Raw genomic sequence first — 19,569 nt, 5'->3', positions numbered from 1 at the left:
AGACCCTGGGCCCAATAGCCTAGGCCGCTATTCGGACCAGCCAATAAACTTGTTTTAGTTAATCAATAATTCTTTTAAGATGCACAATATATCTTTTCTGTTGTGATTTTTTTTCTTGTAATTCGAAATGATATATTGAGATCTTGCTTTAAATACCCAATATCGTTCCTGAGTGGGAGTTGTTAGGTCTATAATATATGGCCTATGGTATGAAATGTGCTTTAGTTTTTTTCTGTTAAACGTACTTTGATTTTATTATATAAATTTATAGGCCTACAGAAACAAAATAAAAAAAAATATTGTATAATTATCTCATTATTGGCTACAATCTACAGCTCCCGGGCCAGTTTTCTTGAACAATAATAACTGCGTGCGTTGTAGTACGCTTTAATAGAAGCAATATATAACATATGAACTTACAATAACCCCCAAATACGTTTTTCCTCTTGCTTAGTTTGGGGGGGGGGGGGAGAGCGACAAATCTCGACTAGCTCAGATAGCAATCGTCTTGCTATGACATATGCTATATACCTACACTATTCACGTCTAAAATCTAAACCAATCTGAACTCAAGTGACAGTGTCAGAATTTTTCTCACGCTGACAATGATTTTCTATACAGAGCTAAATATAGGGTATTTAGAAATAGCGACACAAGCACTAACTCTAGTAAATCCGCATAACTAACTACAATACACACAACAGGATACTAGCAAATCCACAAGAAAAATCAAATAAACATTAAAGGTGTAATTTTAATACAGGTTGTACGGTTGCGTAATTAACTTTGTGCCGTTCAGGGCCATAAGGGCTCAGGTCTGAATAGCCACTTCCTTGCAGAACTGTGTGCAACATTTTAGTGTTTATTTTACCGCTAAATTTATAGGCCCCTACCATCAAAATCATTTTATGTTTTTTTTATCAAGTATGTATTTTTTTCAGAGCATAAAAGTATCCAGAAAATGTCTGATGCTGAAGGGTAAGTTTTGTTGCCATTGACTTACTGTCTAGATCTACTGTAGTAATTATGGTGCTTTGTTTTAAAATGTATTGGCTATTTTTTCAGAGATGCCCCCGCCCCATCTGCACCAGTTGCTGTGGCCGATGCTGGTTCAATGGACATTTACCAAGCTCTCCAGGAGGTTCTTAAAACAGCACTTATTCATGATGGCCTTCTGCAGGGGTGTGAAGGAGGCAACTAAAGCACTTGACAAGTAGGTTTTAATCCTGACATGATTTTTTTTTTTTTTTTTTTAAAGTTATTTTTATTCATTGATAATTTTATAATTAATCGTCAGAATAAAATTGTTGTTATGGTGAGTAAACTATTTGTAATCATTTTAAAAAATGTCTTTCCAGGCGCCAGGCACATTTATGTGTTTTAGCAAACAGTGTTGATGAGCCCACTATATTCAAAACTAATTGAGGCCTTGTGTGCTGAACATGGTATTAACTTGTTGAAGGTAAAATCAAATATTTGAATTGTGTTAATTTATTTTGCTTAGTTTGTATTGTTTCAAACTCTTAAGCTAGTCTGATTTATAAAACATGTTAGGTTATAATTTACTAAATTGTAGTGCTTGATACAACAGTCCTTGTAGATAATAGAAGATATGAGTTCTTTAACATAAAATTTTATTTGTTTAAATTCTTTTGCTAGGTTGATGATGCCAAGAAATTAGGAGAGTGGGCAGGTCTTTGCAAATTAGATAAGGAAGGAAAAGCCAGAAAAGTCAATGCTTGTGGTGTTGTTGTTGTAAAGGTGAGTTTTTATTTTTTGGTGTGTACATTTTTATGAGTGTAGTGGTTCATTATGTTAAAATTCAGCTGATATACTTTTTGTAGTGTTGTAGATATATATTTTTTCTGTATTTCCTGAGCTTTCTTTAATTGGCATTAGATGCTAATTTGAGTTTTGAAATTGCTGCTGTGAAACATTAATTTTTATCCAGTTTTATAAACAAATTTTTTGGGATGTTTAAGAAATCTGCTTTCTTGCTCAGTCTCGTTGATGATTTCACTAGAGGGTGGACCACGGTGATTTATGTTAGCTCAAGTTTTAAAGTCTTTTCTCATTCCAATTCTTCTCACTGATTTTTTTGTCTTATGCTAACAATATTACTAAGATAATTGTTTTGATAGGTAGGACCTGATTACAAGGGATGTAGCAAGTGGAAAACTATCTTTATTGCCCAACCAATGGAACATAATACTGTAACCCTTTTCTACACATGCATTACAAACATTTACTTCCTATATAGTGGAGTGGATTGATTGTTTATTTTCCAACATTTATACTTGTCTTTTTTTTTTTTTTTTTTCCGAAGTTGAAGAAAAGTTATTTTGAATTGATTCAGTACCAGAGACTTTAATTCGTCCCAAATTTCCTTTTTTTTAAAGAAGTGTACAAAATTAAATTCTGCTTCTAGGAATAAAACGTTTTAAAGCATTCTTAATTATAACCTGTGCCACATACATAAATTCACAGGCACATATGGTAGTGAAGGGTAGATATACGCGAGAGTGATATTTGTGCATTTTAATAATACACATAATAGCAGTTGAAAAATATGTTTTTTGTATGTCTTGAATTTTGTTTTATGGTGTTCTGTCTGGAATCTGTAAGCCCAGAGTGTTAGTTCATTGAAAATTCCATAGGTTGTAACTTTCAATAAAAAGTTTACTAAAGTTTTAATTATTTTGATCACTTATTGGACCCACCTTTTTTTTGCCTAGACAAGATTTCTAATCAAGTTTCTGTATTTGTTGATCATCTTTTCCCTCCGTCTTCAGGGCGCCCCAGTCCTCCACTGAAAGCTCTTTCCACTTCTGCATTAGTTGCTACTTAATACAGAATTTTATTGTTATTAACATCTGAATATTGAGGTTTATTTCATGTATATTTAAATTTCCTTTCTTTAGGATTATGGAATGGAGACACCAGCATTGGATGTTGTGCGCGATTACTTCAAGTCTAAGTAAATGTATTTGTCCAGAAATGTTTTCATCAAGTATGCAGAGAATATCAACAACTTGTACCTTTGTTGGCATTATTTTAATGGAAGAACGGTTCTTGGAATAAAAGATTAAAATGTTTGTGTGGTTTTTACTTGTTTGCATTATTATTTTTTTGGTTCCTTAGTTTATGCATGGTGTTTGTTATACAATTACTTTTGTGACTAAATGATTGTGAACGCATTTTGTTACCATATTTGCCACTATGCCATTTACCTAAATACACCAGTTAAACTGAATGCCAAGAAGGGTTGAATAATGAGTAAAACCAGTTTTTTTTCCCCTGTAGACAAGGTGAATAACCACAATGTAATTCTGCTTATTGATTTACTAATGCTAGTCAACACCGCAATTTAATAAATTAAAATTTATGGATTACTTGGCTTACAAAAAGCAGTTATATTACATTTGCTGAAATAATTTGTGTGCTGTAGCAAAATCACAAATTGCTTTTGGATACTTTTAATTTTAACAGGCAAGGTAACAGCGAAACATGATTGATGTAAATTCCATCCACTAGGTGTCATAGATAATACATAGCCAGAATGTGTTGTTTTAAGTGTATGATCATTCATCTGATGACTTCGTGTAGTCATTGGCTGATCTTGTTAGATTTGTTGTCAATGGAGGAAAAGTACTTAAAGTCGTGCAACTTCAAGTTACTTCAACTGTTAAACTCAGATTGTAGATCAGGTGAGTGCATTACTAAGGCCCATTTTCTCTGTGTGGTAAGATAATCTGGGTTCCAACAGATCCGGGAATTTTAAGATAACATTTCCCGGCCGGAGAATTCAGTGAATATCCTGGAATTCTTTTTCATCCCACTAATATCGCGAAACTTGGCATGATGACGTATAAGCTTAGGCCTAATATAGTCTCGCTGCTGATAAATGCTTTTCATTATGGATATGAAGTTTAACCACTACTTATACATCTTACAGTTTACTTATATAAGTTGGGGAAAATGTTAGATTCTTATGAATGTATTTTATTAAATGTCTTGGATATAATTCAACAAATTATGGTAATGTAAAACTTATAGCATCATTTCTTGTCCGTTTATTAAAAAAATAATTAATAATTCAGTAATTGTCATTGTCCTAGTTGCGGTATTCGAGGTAGCATTTCAAATTTTGATGAATATGAGTTACTGATTTGTATTGTTTAGAAAAATAGTAACTTGTGTAGTCACCAAACAAATTGACCCAACCAACACGTTTTATACTAGAATACTGTATTATGTATAATACTATCTGTTTATCAAAAGCTGTATAACTGAAGTACCATTGAAGTAACACAATAACTTACTTAGATTGCTTTATTATAATTTTTGAGTAAAGGAGTCGTCCATAGGGGCTGAACTACAGTGCCGCCAGACCCCGCAATGCGGGGGGGGGGGGGGGGGGGCACGCCATTTAGGGCCCACGGCCGACCATAAAAAAAATGTTATAGTTAAAAAAAAATTCTTGCATTTTAGACTTAATGTTTGTTTTGTAAAAAAGATTACTGTAGCTGCGGTTGGATTATTTTTATTCTATAGTAACCACCCCACGGTATTTTTTCTTCGTTTTTAAACCACTGTGAAAGCCGAGTCCTCTTTCTCCTACAATCAAACTTATCAAAAATAAGCAAACGTTCAAACCACTTCGATGACTTATTTCCCTTTTTTAAATAGTCAAATAGTGATGCCCGATGAGCCTCTTTTTAATAGATTTATACTAAACAGATTAAAAGCAATTACTTCTCTTATTGTTATTTGTTTATAAATTACTTACTAAAGAATGACACTGTATAAAAAGAAAATGTATTAAAAATTAATAAAATATAAATATAAAAAAACATAAAAATAAACATGACCCGAGACACCATTATTTACAGAAAGCTTTCATGTTTTATATACTTTTGACCGATATGAGGATATAGGTGTTCCGGCAAAGATAATATAAAACGGATTTTCACCGACTAGTGCACTTACACACATGACATGATGTAATTTGTTTTAATAAAAAAAAAAAAAAAAACCACGTATTTCTCATAACACGAACAGTCCAACAATAAGTATCCTATGTTCGTATTTTGTGTTTGAGTATATATATATATATAGTATATATATATAGATATATCTATATATATATAGATATATATATATATATATATATATATATTATATATATAATATATATATATAATATATATATACTATATATATATATATATATATATATACATATGTAGGCCTATATATTTATATGGGGGGGGGGGGGCTAAAAAATTTTTTTGTCTGGGTGGCCCCTTTTTTCTAGTTCCGCCACTGGTCGTCCATAAATGACGTCACACTCGTAGGGGGGGAGGGGGTGGACGGTTTTAGATGGTGCAACGTCACACTTTTGCATTATAAAACAGCAATGTTAGAAAACATAATTTTTGTCGTTATTTCGCGAAAAATAATAAATTACAATAGGAATTGATTATTATACTCTATTTCGACTGAGTTCAGACAGGATTTGGGAAAAATATTGATGTTTTAAGAAAAATTCAACTGCAAATTTGAGGGGGGGTTGTAGGCTGAGATGTGAAGTCATTTTATGGGGGGGGGGGGGGGGTCTGGCTTTTGTGACGAAGGGGAGGGGGGAGGTAAAAATCGTCAAAAAGGCGTGATATCAATTATGGCTTACCCCTAACCTCCGATAACTGGAAGTGTTACTTCACTCTGTCTAATTTCTAAAATACTGAGCTCTGACCCCCCCCCCCCCCCTCGAAGAGATGCCTGGAAGAAACTCTAGAAGTGACATCCCAACCAGTACAACAAAGCTTAGGAGAGCTTATCCACGCTCTATTTAATTTAAACATCGATCAGGTTGTTAAATTGTCGAGGTAATAGATCTAATTAATATTTCTATAACAATAAAGAAAATAAATTAAATAGATTCAGCCCCGGCAGTGGCGGAACTACCATACCGCCAGATGCGGGGGGGGGGGGGGCAAAAACCGACTAGTGGTTTGTAAATAGTGAACAGATCTACTACAGCAGTGATTGATCTACAGTTACTAACACACACCGTTCCGTAGACAAAAACTGCATGTGCTGTAGTGTGTGAGATAGGCAAACCTTCAAACCTCTTTCATGACTTATCGCCCCCTCTTTAAATAGTCTAACATGGGTGACCAAAAAGCTCATTTTAATAATTTTTTACTAAGCAAACTAAAAAGCAACTTTTTCTCTAAATTATTATTACACTAGCGTGCACGTCCCCACGCGTCGGGTTAGAAGAAATTCTGACGAAATATTTTAAGAGGGTTTCATCAATGACGCTTGCCGGTATTGATGAAAAATGCTTTATTTAAATGTAAACAATGCCTGTGCTACAATGCTCTTCTTAATCCTCATCACTCCCTGTGGAGTAAAGGGCAGCAACAAATCTCCGCCTTTCCACTCTGTCCTGGGCGAGCCAATTTAGTTCATGCCAGGTTTTGCCAGTAGCCTGTACTTCTTCTTCCATCTCCCTCCTCCATGTTCCCAGTGGTCTTCCTCTACTTCTCTTTCCGGGTGGGTTCCACTTCAGCGCCATGTTGGGGAGTCTTTTTTTGCTCATGCGTAGGGACATGGCCCAGCCATTTCCTCATTCGAACTTCTGAAACAATGTCGTTTAATCCTATCCTTCGCCATATATCCTTGTTCGGGACGTTGTCGTCCCCACTCTATTCTGAGGATACGTTGGAGGGATCTTCTTTCAAAGCCTCTGAGTCGACTCTCTCATTTCTAGTTTAGTTTCAATGACTCTGCAGCATAGAGGAGTACAGAACGTACATTAGACTTGTAGATCCTTATTTTAGTTCTCTGCTGGAGTGAGGATGATTTCCAGATCTTAGCGAGACTGTTGAAAGCTTGTGCTGCCATTGCTATTCTGGTGGCTATTTCTTTCTTCATGCTGCCATTTGCTGATATATAGCTGCCGAGAGGTACTTAAAGTCTTCGACCTTTTCTAGCTCTGCTCCGTTCGCAAAGGTCTTGAGGGTACTCCTTAGAACTAACGTAGGTGCTATCGTGCTCACTAAATAGCATAGGGCGCCATATCCCACCCAGTGGCGTTGCTAGTTTTTTGTGTAAACTTACCCCTGTGATTTCCCTATATATGGACCAATATATCAGCAACAAATAATTGGTTATATCGTGTGTTTTATTTTATCCTATTGTATGTACCTAAGACTATTTATTAGAAACTTAAAAAGTCGTATATAATTACATATTTAGATATTAAACATGACTCTAATTGTAGTTTGTTATTTATACAATTTTCGGCCTTTTGTCTTGTCGGCCTTTTGAATGTCGGCCTTTTGTATTGTCGGCCTTTTGTCTAGTCGGCCTTTTGAATGTCGGCCTTTTGTATTGTCGGCCTTTTGTCCTGTCGGCCTTTTGGATGTCTGCCTTTGGGCAGTCGGCCTTTTGCCTTGTCGGCCTTTTGTCGATGTCGGCCTTTTGTCCGTAGTCGGCCTTTTGTCCATGTCGGCCGTTTAAATACCTTTGACCGGTTTGCCACTAATAGAGCTGGTAAGTAGGTCACCAACCAGTTCTATGACTCATGCTGAGTTTTATTGAACTGGTTGGTGACCCACTTACCAGCCCTATTAGTGGCAACAGATTGAGAGCAACTCCGTCTATCTCGCATCTGCTGCGGTGTGACAGCGTTGGAGAACAGGACAGCGATTTGATGAAGCGTAGGACAGCTATCAGGAATTTTTAAGTAAACTTCTGGAAACAGGTGCTAAAGGCGGCAGGCAAATGTGATACCGACACTTTTAATGCTGTATCTGAATATCATTGAACATGTCAGATATGGCTATTGTGTTGATGACAACTTCCTTGGAATTGTGGCCGTTCAGTCGAAGTTCGATCCAAGGTTATAAAACCTGTTGAAGTTACCTGTTCATGCGAGCAGAGGGTGTAGCGAGGCGGGGGGTGCGGGGGGGGTGCGCAGTGTCGGCGCTACCTATAAGGCGAACTAGGCGGTCGCCTAGGGCGCTGTCCGTAGGGGGCGCAAAATGTGAAATCGCAATTATTTAAAAGTACCCAATAATTCACAACCTTGATTAGATTATACTGACTATATACAAATGCGTAGCGATCTATTTAGCTATTTAGGTGCCCAGGACGAACTATTAATTTTGCACCGCATCTTCAAATTAGACCTATATAGGGCTTATAAGTATTCGCGTTGGTAAAAATGCGCCCCATTCCCCTTATTTGAAAAGGTCGGGGCGTTTTTTTTTTCTATATAAATATCCATTGTAGTATGAACAATAGGCAAATCTTTAAACCACTTCCATGACTTATTCTCTCCTTTAAATAGTCGAATCGGGGTGCCGATAAAACTTAATTAAAATGATTTTTACCAAGCGAATTAAAACTGAAAAATTCTTCTCTTAAGAATTATTAAATTTCAGCAACCTGACAAATGAGCTAAGCAATAAAAGGAATTCTAAATTAATAGTATAAATGCAAAAAAAAAAAAAAGAAAAAAAAAAGCAACGCGGGAAACCATTGCACGTATCACGTATCATTGATTCATAGTCTTTGACCAACTTGCCAAATAAGAAGAAACACTATTCATAATTTTCGTTGGGCGTAAATAAGACATTTTAAAACTTGATTATTCCAAACCAGAAATGAGTTCTGTGTGTGGTTTGTTGTCTCATGATGGATATACTCAGCAATGAAATGATTTAATTTAGAATTTAGTGAGACAGTCTTCTAATAAGTTTTACCTAGGGCGCAAAAAAAAACCTGGCGCCGGCACTGGGGGGTGTGGACGCGCACCGGGCGACACCATTTAGGGGGGGTGACACCAAGGCAAAAAAATAGCAAAATATATACAGAAACATGATATAATCCAATTAATTAAGTGATTAATTAGATTTCTTTAAATAGTCGTTTAAGAGCCAATTTGACAAATCCCGACGAGGGTGGGGGGGGGGGGGGGGGTGACACCATGACGTAAAATTGCTAATGATAGAGGTAACATGCCTACATCAAGCTGTATTTATAACCGACTATAGACAAAAATCGTTAGTATTATATCTGAGCAGTTTAAAGCAATCGTCGGGGGGGGGAGGGGGGGGGGGGAGGGGAGGGGGGGGGGGGTTACATTAACTGAACGTTGCAAAATATGCCTGAGGTAAAAGGTTCGGTTGAGAATCGTAATAACTTATATGGTAATCCATGTATTGGGGGGTGAAGGTAAAAAATACATAAAAAATATATGTAAATACATATACACACTCTAATTATAGTTTTGTAGTAGATACCCTATATCACTATATATTCATACTCAGATGAATTAAAGTAGTGTATTATACAACCCAGATCACTTGTTTTATACGAGCTTTTAGCGAAATATATTGTATTTCTTTTAAATTTATGTTCCAATTTTAGTAACATGGATTTAAATTACAAACTATAGAAAATTTTTTGGGGTTAATAGATGTGTGTGCTGAAATACTGTTTTCTATAATGCAAGTAAGTCAGAATTTAAAAAAAAGAAAAGTGTGTATGTACACATTTGAATTTATTACCACCATTCATGAAAATTCGGAGCATACATTCAAATATACACATTTGCTTTTACATGTGTAAAGTTATTAGACGTAAGGTACATAAATAAAACAAGTGTCTCGATATATTAAAAAAATCTTTGTACTTAAAAACACAGTAAAATTATCTCATCTTTTAAGTGCCTCCTGCCATGGTTCTCTTTCAATCAGTCTCACAGCTTCACCAACTGAATGTAAGCCAACTGCTGCATGTAGGTGTTTAAAGTTGTACAACTTTCCTGATGTGTATATCTACAATAAAAATTAATAGGGTATATATAGCAATAAGAAGTGTCTTAAAATGAAATGGTTCAATAATAGTTCGAAATGTGCAATTTTTAAAATGTATTGCATTAAGTTACCCTTTCCCCATTTTTGTAAAAACGTGGCTGTTTGTTCATCGAAATTTAGCTCACACTTTATATGTCTTTTGTGGTACGTGTAGATTTTATTTTAACATAATATCAAAGCATACCCCCCCCCCCCCATAATCCCACCCTGGCTGTCTATCACGTACATATGTCTTGTTACACAGTCCAATAGTAATATATCATTGTTCACCAGGGTTGACGATCTCTGTAAAAACAAAACCAAATTGAAATCGTTCTAGTCTTAAATAAATCCTTCTTGTTGGCGAAATAATTCATTTTATTTCATCTTAAGTATAAGCATTATTTTCCAAAGTAATCGTTCTTCTAGTCTGTGCAGTTCCTTTTTAATCGTCGATTTTTAAAATTATAGATAATGACCAAGAGGTTACTTACTAAACACGTAGTTTTTTAGTCTATATTGAACGTGCTTCTAAGTGACTATCGTATAAATTTTGGTTGTTATAAAACTTACGAAAGGAAAAACTTGAGCGCTGTGGAGTTAAAGGTGCTGCACTGATGAACTGTCCAACAGGTGTTGATGGGGAGCGACTTGTATAGCTTTGTAAAAAGATTCAATTTAGTGCAAGTAGGGGAAAACTACTTTGGTTCAAAACAATTTCCTATATGCAAACACATTACAAAGCCTTACGCAACGATTCCCGTGTCATGCCACACTGTGACCTCTCTACAAATGCAGGAGAAGTAGACTGGTGTGGTGCTAAAATCTGGTTCATCATTCAACTCGATGGCATTCCCAGCAATTTTCTGTCAATATATAGATTCATATGTCTGTTCATATTGTCGGCACACAAAAAAACCCTAAGTACAGTCCCTTTTACAAGTCCCCGACATTTTATCTTCTAGATAACTTTCATTATATCGCCCGTGGCACGTAAGCTTTAATCACCTGGCTATGCATTTAAACCACGTTATATAAAGAGGAGGTACTAATGTTGAAATAAAAAACGCTTTCCAAATCATAAAGAATTAAAACCCAGATGAATCTAAGTAATATCTCCTTTTTTTAAAACGGATTTTTGTGTATAGAATAACAAAATTCACTGTGCGTACACCATTTTAATCAATTTTAACTTAGTCATAAACTATAACAATATAGAGTCCGTCTTAGCTATTCTGTAACTCAGTACTAGAATATGGGATGTATGGTAAAAAAAAAATATTTGAAAGTTTTATACTTTTTTAACATTATTGTAGTCGATAAACTATATTTCATACATTTTTAAATTGTATTTTTATGCGTATGATTCATTTTTATCAACTTAGTTAACACATGTAAATGGTATTTAATATATAAATGCTAACTCTTTCAGAAATCTACAGACTATGTAAACTTGTATTATATTTATGCAAGATCATTATATAATGTGTAGGTCTTTTAGATATATAAGTAATTGTAATTATAACAAAAACTTGATTATGGGCGCGATGTGCAGGTGTATTACCTCCTCATTAGATGCCATTTTAATTATGCCACAAGGATAATTTTCTGGATTGTTTTCGTTTATCTCTAGCTTGTAGATTATTTATAACGTTTGAAAATTGTTTACATAATGTACACTCATCATCTATAGTCGACAGTGTACTAAAAGCAATGTTTATTTTATTGTCTGGCTTAATCAATACATAAAACTTGATTTGCTTTATATACAAATGTGAAGGCGTGTTCTGACGGTAGGATTTACAACTGTTGACTCGAATGTCTCGACTTAACAATCATGACAAGAGTCTGTAACACGTACCTTAGTCCACCAAACTCGATTGTGTAATCGACTTGCATTAAGTGAATTAAAAAGAGAAAAAGATAAACTATTTTTTAGATCTGCCCTTATTGAACCAAAGCTAAAAACGGCGAACTGATTTGTCTAAGATAGGACTTTGGAATTAAAATCAATGGGGTAGAACAGTAGAAAATGTACTAGACAACAAAACCGATCAAGAAGAAATCTGTCAGTTATAAAAAAAATAAATAAAGATCTTATCGTGCAAGCGCCAGAGGCGTAGCGACCCCTCCCGGCGCCCGGGGCGAACATTCAATTTTGTGCCCCGCCATATATATATATTTATATATATATATATATATATATATATATATATATATATATATATATATATATATATATATATATATATATATATATATATATGTGTGTGTGTGTGTATGTATGTGTGTGCGGCAGTCTTGAAAAAAATTAATAGTTACCCTGTATGATTGTCGTTCCCTAAAACTTAACTCGACGCCAATTAAATTCCCCTTAAGATGCATTATCCTTTAAAGATGATGATTAGTAATGTCAGAAAAAAAAATATTGTAGCGGTGCTAATTCGTTAGGACAGTCTTTTTATGTTTTATATTTGGAACAGTCTTTTTTATGATATAGTATATATTTGGATTATAAGTTTGTTAGATTAAGGTCATACAAGTGACATACAATAGCAAATTATTGTTCACATTGGAATACGATATGGGTATTTCGTTGACTGGTTGATTGTATATTGAAACAAGCTAGAGGAAAAAAAATTCTTATCTAAGTGTTAAAAGAGTTATCTAGTAACCGATCCAGTACAAATCCTGCAATTTTTGTTGGTGAAAAAGTGCCCCACCATCTTGGACAAAAATGGTAGAGCGGATTTTAAACGTGACTAACTCTTGTTTTTATGTTACACAATCGTAAAAATACGCTTTAGCTCCATGGGTTCTTTTCTGAGTGATAAGGGTTATTTATTCCTTAATTTTTCTGATTTTAGTCTTCGAAAAAGCGCCCCCCCCCCTCCATCTAGGAAAGCTGGAAAGCAGTTTTTCCGGTCACTGCTTCTTAAGGATATACCTTTTACAGTTATTCAATCAAGGTAGAAAACAGTTAAATCAGTATGCAAAGGCTCTCAACCGTTAAATTTCTTTACTTTGACTGTTTATAATTCAAAACTGCTGCTTAAAATGAGCTTGTAAATGTTTTTTCTACCCATTTTGGCGCCCCCTTAGGGTCGGCGCCCGGGGCGGCCGCCCTCCCCTAGCTACGCCTCTGGCAAGCACAGACACATGTCTATCTTTTCATGAAGCTTCTCGCTGTATGAGTGGAAAACAATAGAAACAGAATATTTTTTTTTAAACTTACGAAAGGAAAAACTTGGATACTGTGGAGTTAGAGGTGATGCACTAATAAACTGCGCAACAGGCGTTGACTGGGAGCTACTTGAATATCTGTGTAAAGGAGTAAAGGATTGAGTTAGGTGTCAATTATAGTTAGCATTTGTGCCTTAAAATTTATATTAAATAGAAAGCGATTACATACATATTTTTAAAATTATAATAACCATATTTCATATTTTAAAATAAGATTAAGTTTGGCTTAATAATGTAGATTACGTATTACTACGTACTCTTAAAATTTGAAAAACAAAATAGTTAAAGCAAAATTATAATTTTTTTTAAACCGGAGAGAATCTTAAAAAACTATACCAGTGTCATGTTGCACTTCGACATGTCGACAAATGCAGGAGAAGTAGACAGTTGTGGTGCTATGTTTCCCGCCCTGTTCAATAGAACTTTCCATCTGACGATATGTGTATATATATAAATACATTATATATATATATATATATATATATATATATCGTAAATTTATTGTAACAGTATTAAGTTTTAAGCTTACGTACATTTGTATATTGATATATTTGGCCTTTGAACACTTTTAGCCTACCTCCCACCTAAGGCTTAATTTAATAATCCGCCATTTTATTTGTATTCACCTACTGTTATGTACAAATAACGTTCGGCCTTGTTTTATTAAAAATACGCACTACAATTCAATTAAACACTTTAAAAACCTGAATTTTCACTACTTATATTCAATGTTCGTCTCTATGTTAAAGCTACAATCATTAAGTCTCACTAATTGTTGAATTTACAAATTGTTTATACTAGGCTTGCTATTTGAACTCTAGCCTAGACAACTACATCAACACACCGCAACACGCGTTTAAACGACCAGCGCACAACGTTACGCTTGAGTAGATACATATTCTATAACCTATTGAATTCGAGTTACAAACACACGGCATTAGAGGGTGTTTTTTAACGCAATTTCCATTCTGGAGAATTGCGTTTATTAACTCGTCATTTCTGGGAATGGATGGATGGATGGATGGATGGATGTGTGTCCGCAGCTTTAAGTCGTCTTTAAGTCGTATCTCCTCCTGAACGAAGCAGTATCGACGACTAGTTCCGAAGCAAATATGTTAAGCAAGTTCCGAGAATGAACATAGGCCAAAAAAATTCCCGGGTTTCCTTCCTGTATTTCCCGAAAAAGCCAAAAAACCTCGAGAAAATGCAGTTTTTGGCCAATATCTCGACAACCAGACCACTTAGCGACTTAAAACATTTACCAATCGATTCCTGCCATAATTTAGAACAATATTGCCGAAGAAAGTTTTCAAAAATATCCTTTCGTTCGGTCACAAAAAATTAATTTCTTCTAATTTGTATTGGCTAAGATAACTAAGAATATACACATATTTCTCACCGGCTGAGGCAGTCGCTAGTGATCGCTAGTGAGAGGTAACGTCACGCTGCCATTGGCCAGACTCGCGCAGGTCTCGCGAGGGGGCGGGGGACAAGCTCTGCTCGTGTAGAGAGAAACGAAACTACTTGTGTTGCATTATTTATTTGCTGAATATATGATTTATCTCGATTTAAAATTGTTATGGATAACATAAGGAAATTGCGCTTAAATTGTCACTAGACTTTTATTACTTGTTTTTACTTAACAAGGTCTGGTCTTATTACATTAAATATTTAAACGGGCTGTGGTCAAGACATTATAGTAGTAATAAATTAAATGTATCTTTGCAAACACAGAAATAGTCTGTTTTCCTTTCTAGTATTTGAAACAACTTTCATGAAGACATTTGCACAACCTGATTTATTTATTTATTTAAATAAAATATTTTCTAGATACTATAATCCAAACAAGCAATTTGAGGTTGATTGTTCAATGTTGGAAAAATGTATATTTATTGTATGTAATATTTTTGCCAACTCCTCCTCAATCTCCCTCTCTGACATCATTTTTACTTTCTCGTATTATACGAAGTATAGAGAACGTCTTGTAATCGTGCAAAAAAAAATCGAGATTTTTGCAAATCTCGACGTTTTACACCCCACTGATACGGAAAAACATAATTTTGCAATCTTGTCCGTATGTCTGTGAGTGTGTGTGTGTGTCTGTCTGTCTGTCTGTGTGAAAACACGATAACTTAAGTACCGTTACAGCTAGGTAGATGAAATTTCATATATAAGTATTTTATCAAAATCGTAGATCCTGTTCAACTTTTGAGCGATTTCCGATAACCGGAAGTGGTATTTTCTCTACTTTGAATTTGTCAGAAGCCTATAACTTGAGTACTATTTCAGATAGATAAATGACATTTCACATGTACCTAAAAGATCTATATCTCTACCTTCTGTCAAATTTTGAGTAATTTCCGTTGACCGGAAGTAATAATTTACGCTATTTCCGATTTCTCAAAAAACGCATGTGAATTTATAAAGTACTAATAATATTCCGCACTATTAAACACATCTTTATTCGGCGTTCGCTTGGTGCGCAATTCTTTTTTAATGAGATTCTATTCTATTTTAAAAAGTTTAAGTATTTAAAATGGATTAAAAATCATAACTATATCCCGAGTTACCACCCCCTTTTTAATCACACTCGCTTTTTACACTATGGGTAGTGGGCGATAGTTGGATGTTAACAATGTTTGTGACTGTGATTTACTATGTGGAACTTAACTAGTCATAGGTGGTGTACTAGTGTTGGAAATGTAGTACTCGGGGCCTCCCGGCTAAAACATGAAGTAGTTAACGTCGGTGATAAGGAAGTTATAACGAAATGTCAGATAATTTTAATTAATTTGTATAAGGCGCTATATTTACTTTAATTTTCAGAGCATTTCTAGTGTCGAAGGCCATTAAAATTGAGCACATGAGAGAAAGAGAGAGAGAGAGAGAGGGGGGGGGGGGATTAGTAAAATGTTTACAACATTTATTACCATTATAAACTACTTAGCATAATTGCCTGCCTCAAAAAACTCAATAAACATCTCTAATCTTAAACTAACCATCAAAAAACATGTGTGTTAGCCTTTATACGCTTCGAGATTTCATTTAATAAGATGTTTGCATTGTTAAAAAAATAATGTTACGAATCTCAAACTCATGTCAGATTTTCAAGTTAATTAAAGCATTTTACTATACGTGAACGCATATGACTACTTACATGGTATACGTAAACACTTTGCTTTGTCAATTTCACCAAAGTACCAAATTTGGAAAAAAATGATTACATTTTTTATTGAATAAGATTTTTTTTAAAAATATCGTGTTTATCTAACAGAGGAAACTGATGAGTATTGGTCCTGTAACTGTCAATACTAAAGAAAAAACGTTTTAACCATGCCAAAAAGTGTAATAAATATTATTTTTCATAGTTTATATTTTCATTTTCTGAAATACTTTGCAAGTATTAAAGTCATTATTATCAACTTACATAATTTACCTACCATTTTTAGTTTGATAAAGTGGGACATATTTAATAATTGAATATAACTTTAAATCGTATTACCTATTGTTTTAAGATAATTACTGGAACATAAGACATGGGAAACTACAACAGAAAATAAACCAAAATTTGAATCAAGTAGTGCAGGTAAAAAAAACAACATATTTTTCATTCACAAAAAGGTCTGGCTATTTAGAAATAAATTAAAAAAAAAATATACGAATTAATAATTCTTTTACATTAAAAGGCTTAGGTAGCTTTGAAATCTATACTACCAGAAAAATATAAAAATACTTTAATTGACTATTAGCCCGGTCATTATTTACTAATGTATGTTGTCAAAATAACTTACTCAAATTTATTTGTTGCAGATTTACAATGCTGTGATAGCCACAACAGTTTTATAACAATTGACAAAGCATGTATGTTTTGTTTAGCTTTTATACACTTAGCATGACGGAAATCAAATTAATACAAATATAAATAAATACTCATGAGATCTTTTACGTACTAAAACGTACATTTGGTCTCTATAAATGTGATTAATATGTAAAAGAGTTCATGAGCGACCAAAGCTGTTTTGAAAGGAACCAGATTAGCTTTATTTTCTAATTTTCAGTGCCTTTAAAATCTTGTTGCTCTTAAGTATTTTTATATTTCTTTAATTTACGATTTTGTCAGCGGTAAAACACATATTTATTAAACTTAATTATTTTGAGCCTTAAATGAGTTTGATTATGTTTAAATGATAATCTTATAATTTATATACACCATAATCATTTTCCGTATGTTCATATAAATAATATAATCTATCCTTGAACTTATAGGAAAACATGAAGCTGAGATGTGCTAAGGAGGAGAAGCTGATCTACACAAACATGTTACTGACTGTGATAAGAATCCAGGTCATAAAGGTTTTATACCTCTTAAAGATTTCAATGCAAGCTGTCTCCCCTCTCGTTACCATGACGACGACCTCATGTTTAAGACAAACAAAACATTGGCAGCCCTAACTGTCCAGGTAAAGGCTTAATTCACCAGTCTAAAGAGACCAGAGTTTTACCCAGGCACTAAAGTTCCATATCCATGTTATAATGACAGAGGAAGCCACGTGATGAGGTTAGGGACGGGCATGGTTTGGTGTGTGGACAAGTCCACAGAGAGTGACAGAACCTGTCGTTATGCCAAGTGTCAAGTCTCTGCCACACCCAGCAAAGCAGTGGCGTAGGCAAGGGGGGGGGGGGGTTAGCGGGGTTATAACCCCTCCCATGGACCCCGACCCCTATATATAAGTCATGTATATAGTCATATATATATATATATATATATATATATATATATATATATATATATATATATATATATATATATATATATATATATATATATTATGGAAACATTTTTGAACCCCTCACATGGCCAGTTCCTGGCTACGCCACTGCAGCAATGTATGGGGGGAGGTTCGTGTGTTGACAGCCACACACGTGGTGTTTGATGACAGTGAGGCGAGACAGACCAGGTGTGTTTTAGGTTTTGATGACAATAAAAGTCCAGGAGTAAGTTTTGATGGCTGGAAGGTGGGGTGGGTAGACATTGAGAAAGACTGGTGTCAACTGAAATATACGACATGTGATCTAAAGTTAGTTGATGAACTGAACAATATCCGATGTCATTTTGATGATCTATGTGAGGAAGTAAAGAAACAATACATGAACTTTGTTAATGTGGACAAGTTGACCGTTATCGTGTCTGATCCTCATGGTTGTCCTAAACAAGTCTCTATAGGACAATGGACATTCAAACAAAAGAGGGAAGACTGGACTAGGTACTGGTACACAACATGTACATATCCTGGCTCCAGTGGAGCACCTGTCTATAACTTAAAATATAATGGATGGTATCCCCCATCCCTACAGTGGATCAGAGTTTTTTCCAGGTATCTCTTCAAGGGGGGGGGGGGGGGGGGGCGGAGCCCCCCCCGAAAAAATGTTACCCCCCTCCCCCCCCCCCCCCGAACGAAATGATTTCAAGTGGCCCCCCCCCCCGGAGAAAAAAGTCTGGAAGAAACACTGCAGTGGATCAAACTCTAAAGGAAATTATAGTGGAGAGTATTGTGACTGAATAGCTGAACAATATGCAACTGCTTATATTTGTTCGTGTACCAAGAATGTCTAAAGTTTATAAACTACGAATTATAGCAGAAAAATGTTATGATTAAAGATTTTGTCTCGTATAATTACACTGAATCGTATTTAAAAATAAAAGCAAATGCACCGTTTTTAAAATAGTTAACACATAATATCAAAATTATATACAATCGAAAAGTAGTAAACTCAAGCTGTACCGCATTATTAGACGAATGTCTTAAATTGAAACAAGTATACACGATATGGTTGACGTATTTTAAGACATCAAGTGACGGTAAGAAATACTGCGAATACAATTAATATTTTTACTTTCTCGTATAGAGAAAGTCTTGTAATCGTGCAAAAAAAAAAAATCGAGATTTTTGCAAATCTCGACGTTTTGCATCTCACTGATACGGAAAAACATAATTTTGCAATCTTGTCCGTATGTCTGTGTGTGTGTGTGTGTGTGTGTCCGTGTGTAAACACGATAACTTGAGTACCGTTACAGCTAGGTTGATGAAATTTCATATATAAGTATTTTATCAAAATCGTAGATCTGTATTAACTTTTGAGCGATTTCCGACAACCGGAAGTGGTACTTTTTCTACTTTGAATTTTGCAAAAGCCTATAACTTGAGTACTATTTCAGATAGATAAATTAAATTTCACATGTAAGTAAAAGATCTAATTCTCTACCTTCTGTCAAATTTTGAGTAATTTCCGTTGACCGGAAGTAATAATTTACGCTATTTCTGATTTCTCAAAAAACGCATGTGAATTTATAAAGTACTAATAATATTGCGCACTATTATACACACCTTTATTAGGCGTTCGCTTGGTGCGCAATTGTTTTTTACTGAGATTCTATTCTATTTTAAAAAGTTTC

At 34.7% G+C, this 19,569-nt stretch overlaps 1 pseudogene; it reads left to right on the top strand.

Moving 5' to 3' along the window:
- The first annotated feature begins 961 nt into the window (after window positions 1-961).
- Window positions 962-3,095, top strand: LOC131930826 (small ribosomal subunit protein eS12-like; annotated as a pseudogene).
- The last annotated feature ends 16,474 nt before the right edge of the window (window positions 3,096-19,569 follow it).

This window comes from Physella acuta, unplaced genomic scaffold (assembly GCF_028476545.2).
Source record: "Physella acuta isolate Inbredline_101_S28 unplaced genomic scaffold, ASM2847654v3 ptg000101l, whole genome shotgun sequence".
Taxonomy (NCBI): Eukaryota; Metazoa; Mollusca; class Gastropoda; family Physidae; genus Physella; species Physella acuta.
This window is presented reverse-complemented; position numbering and strand designations above follow the sequence as displayed.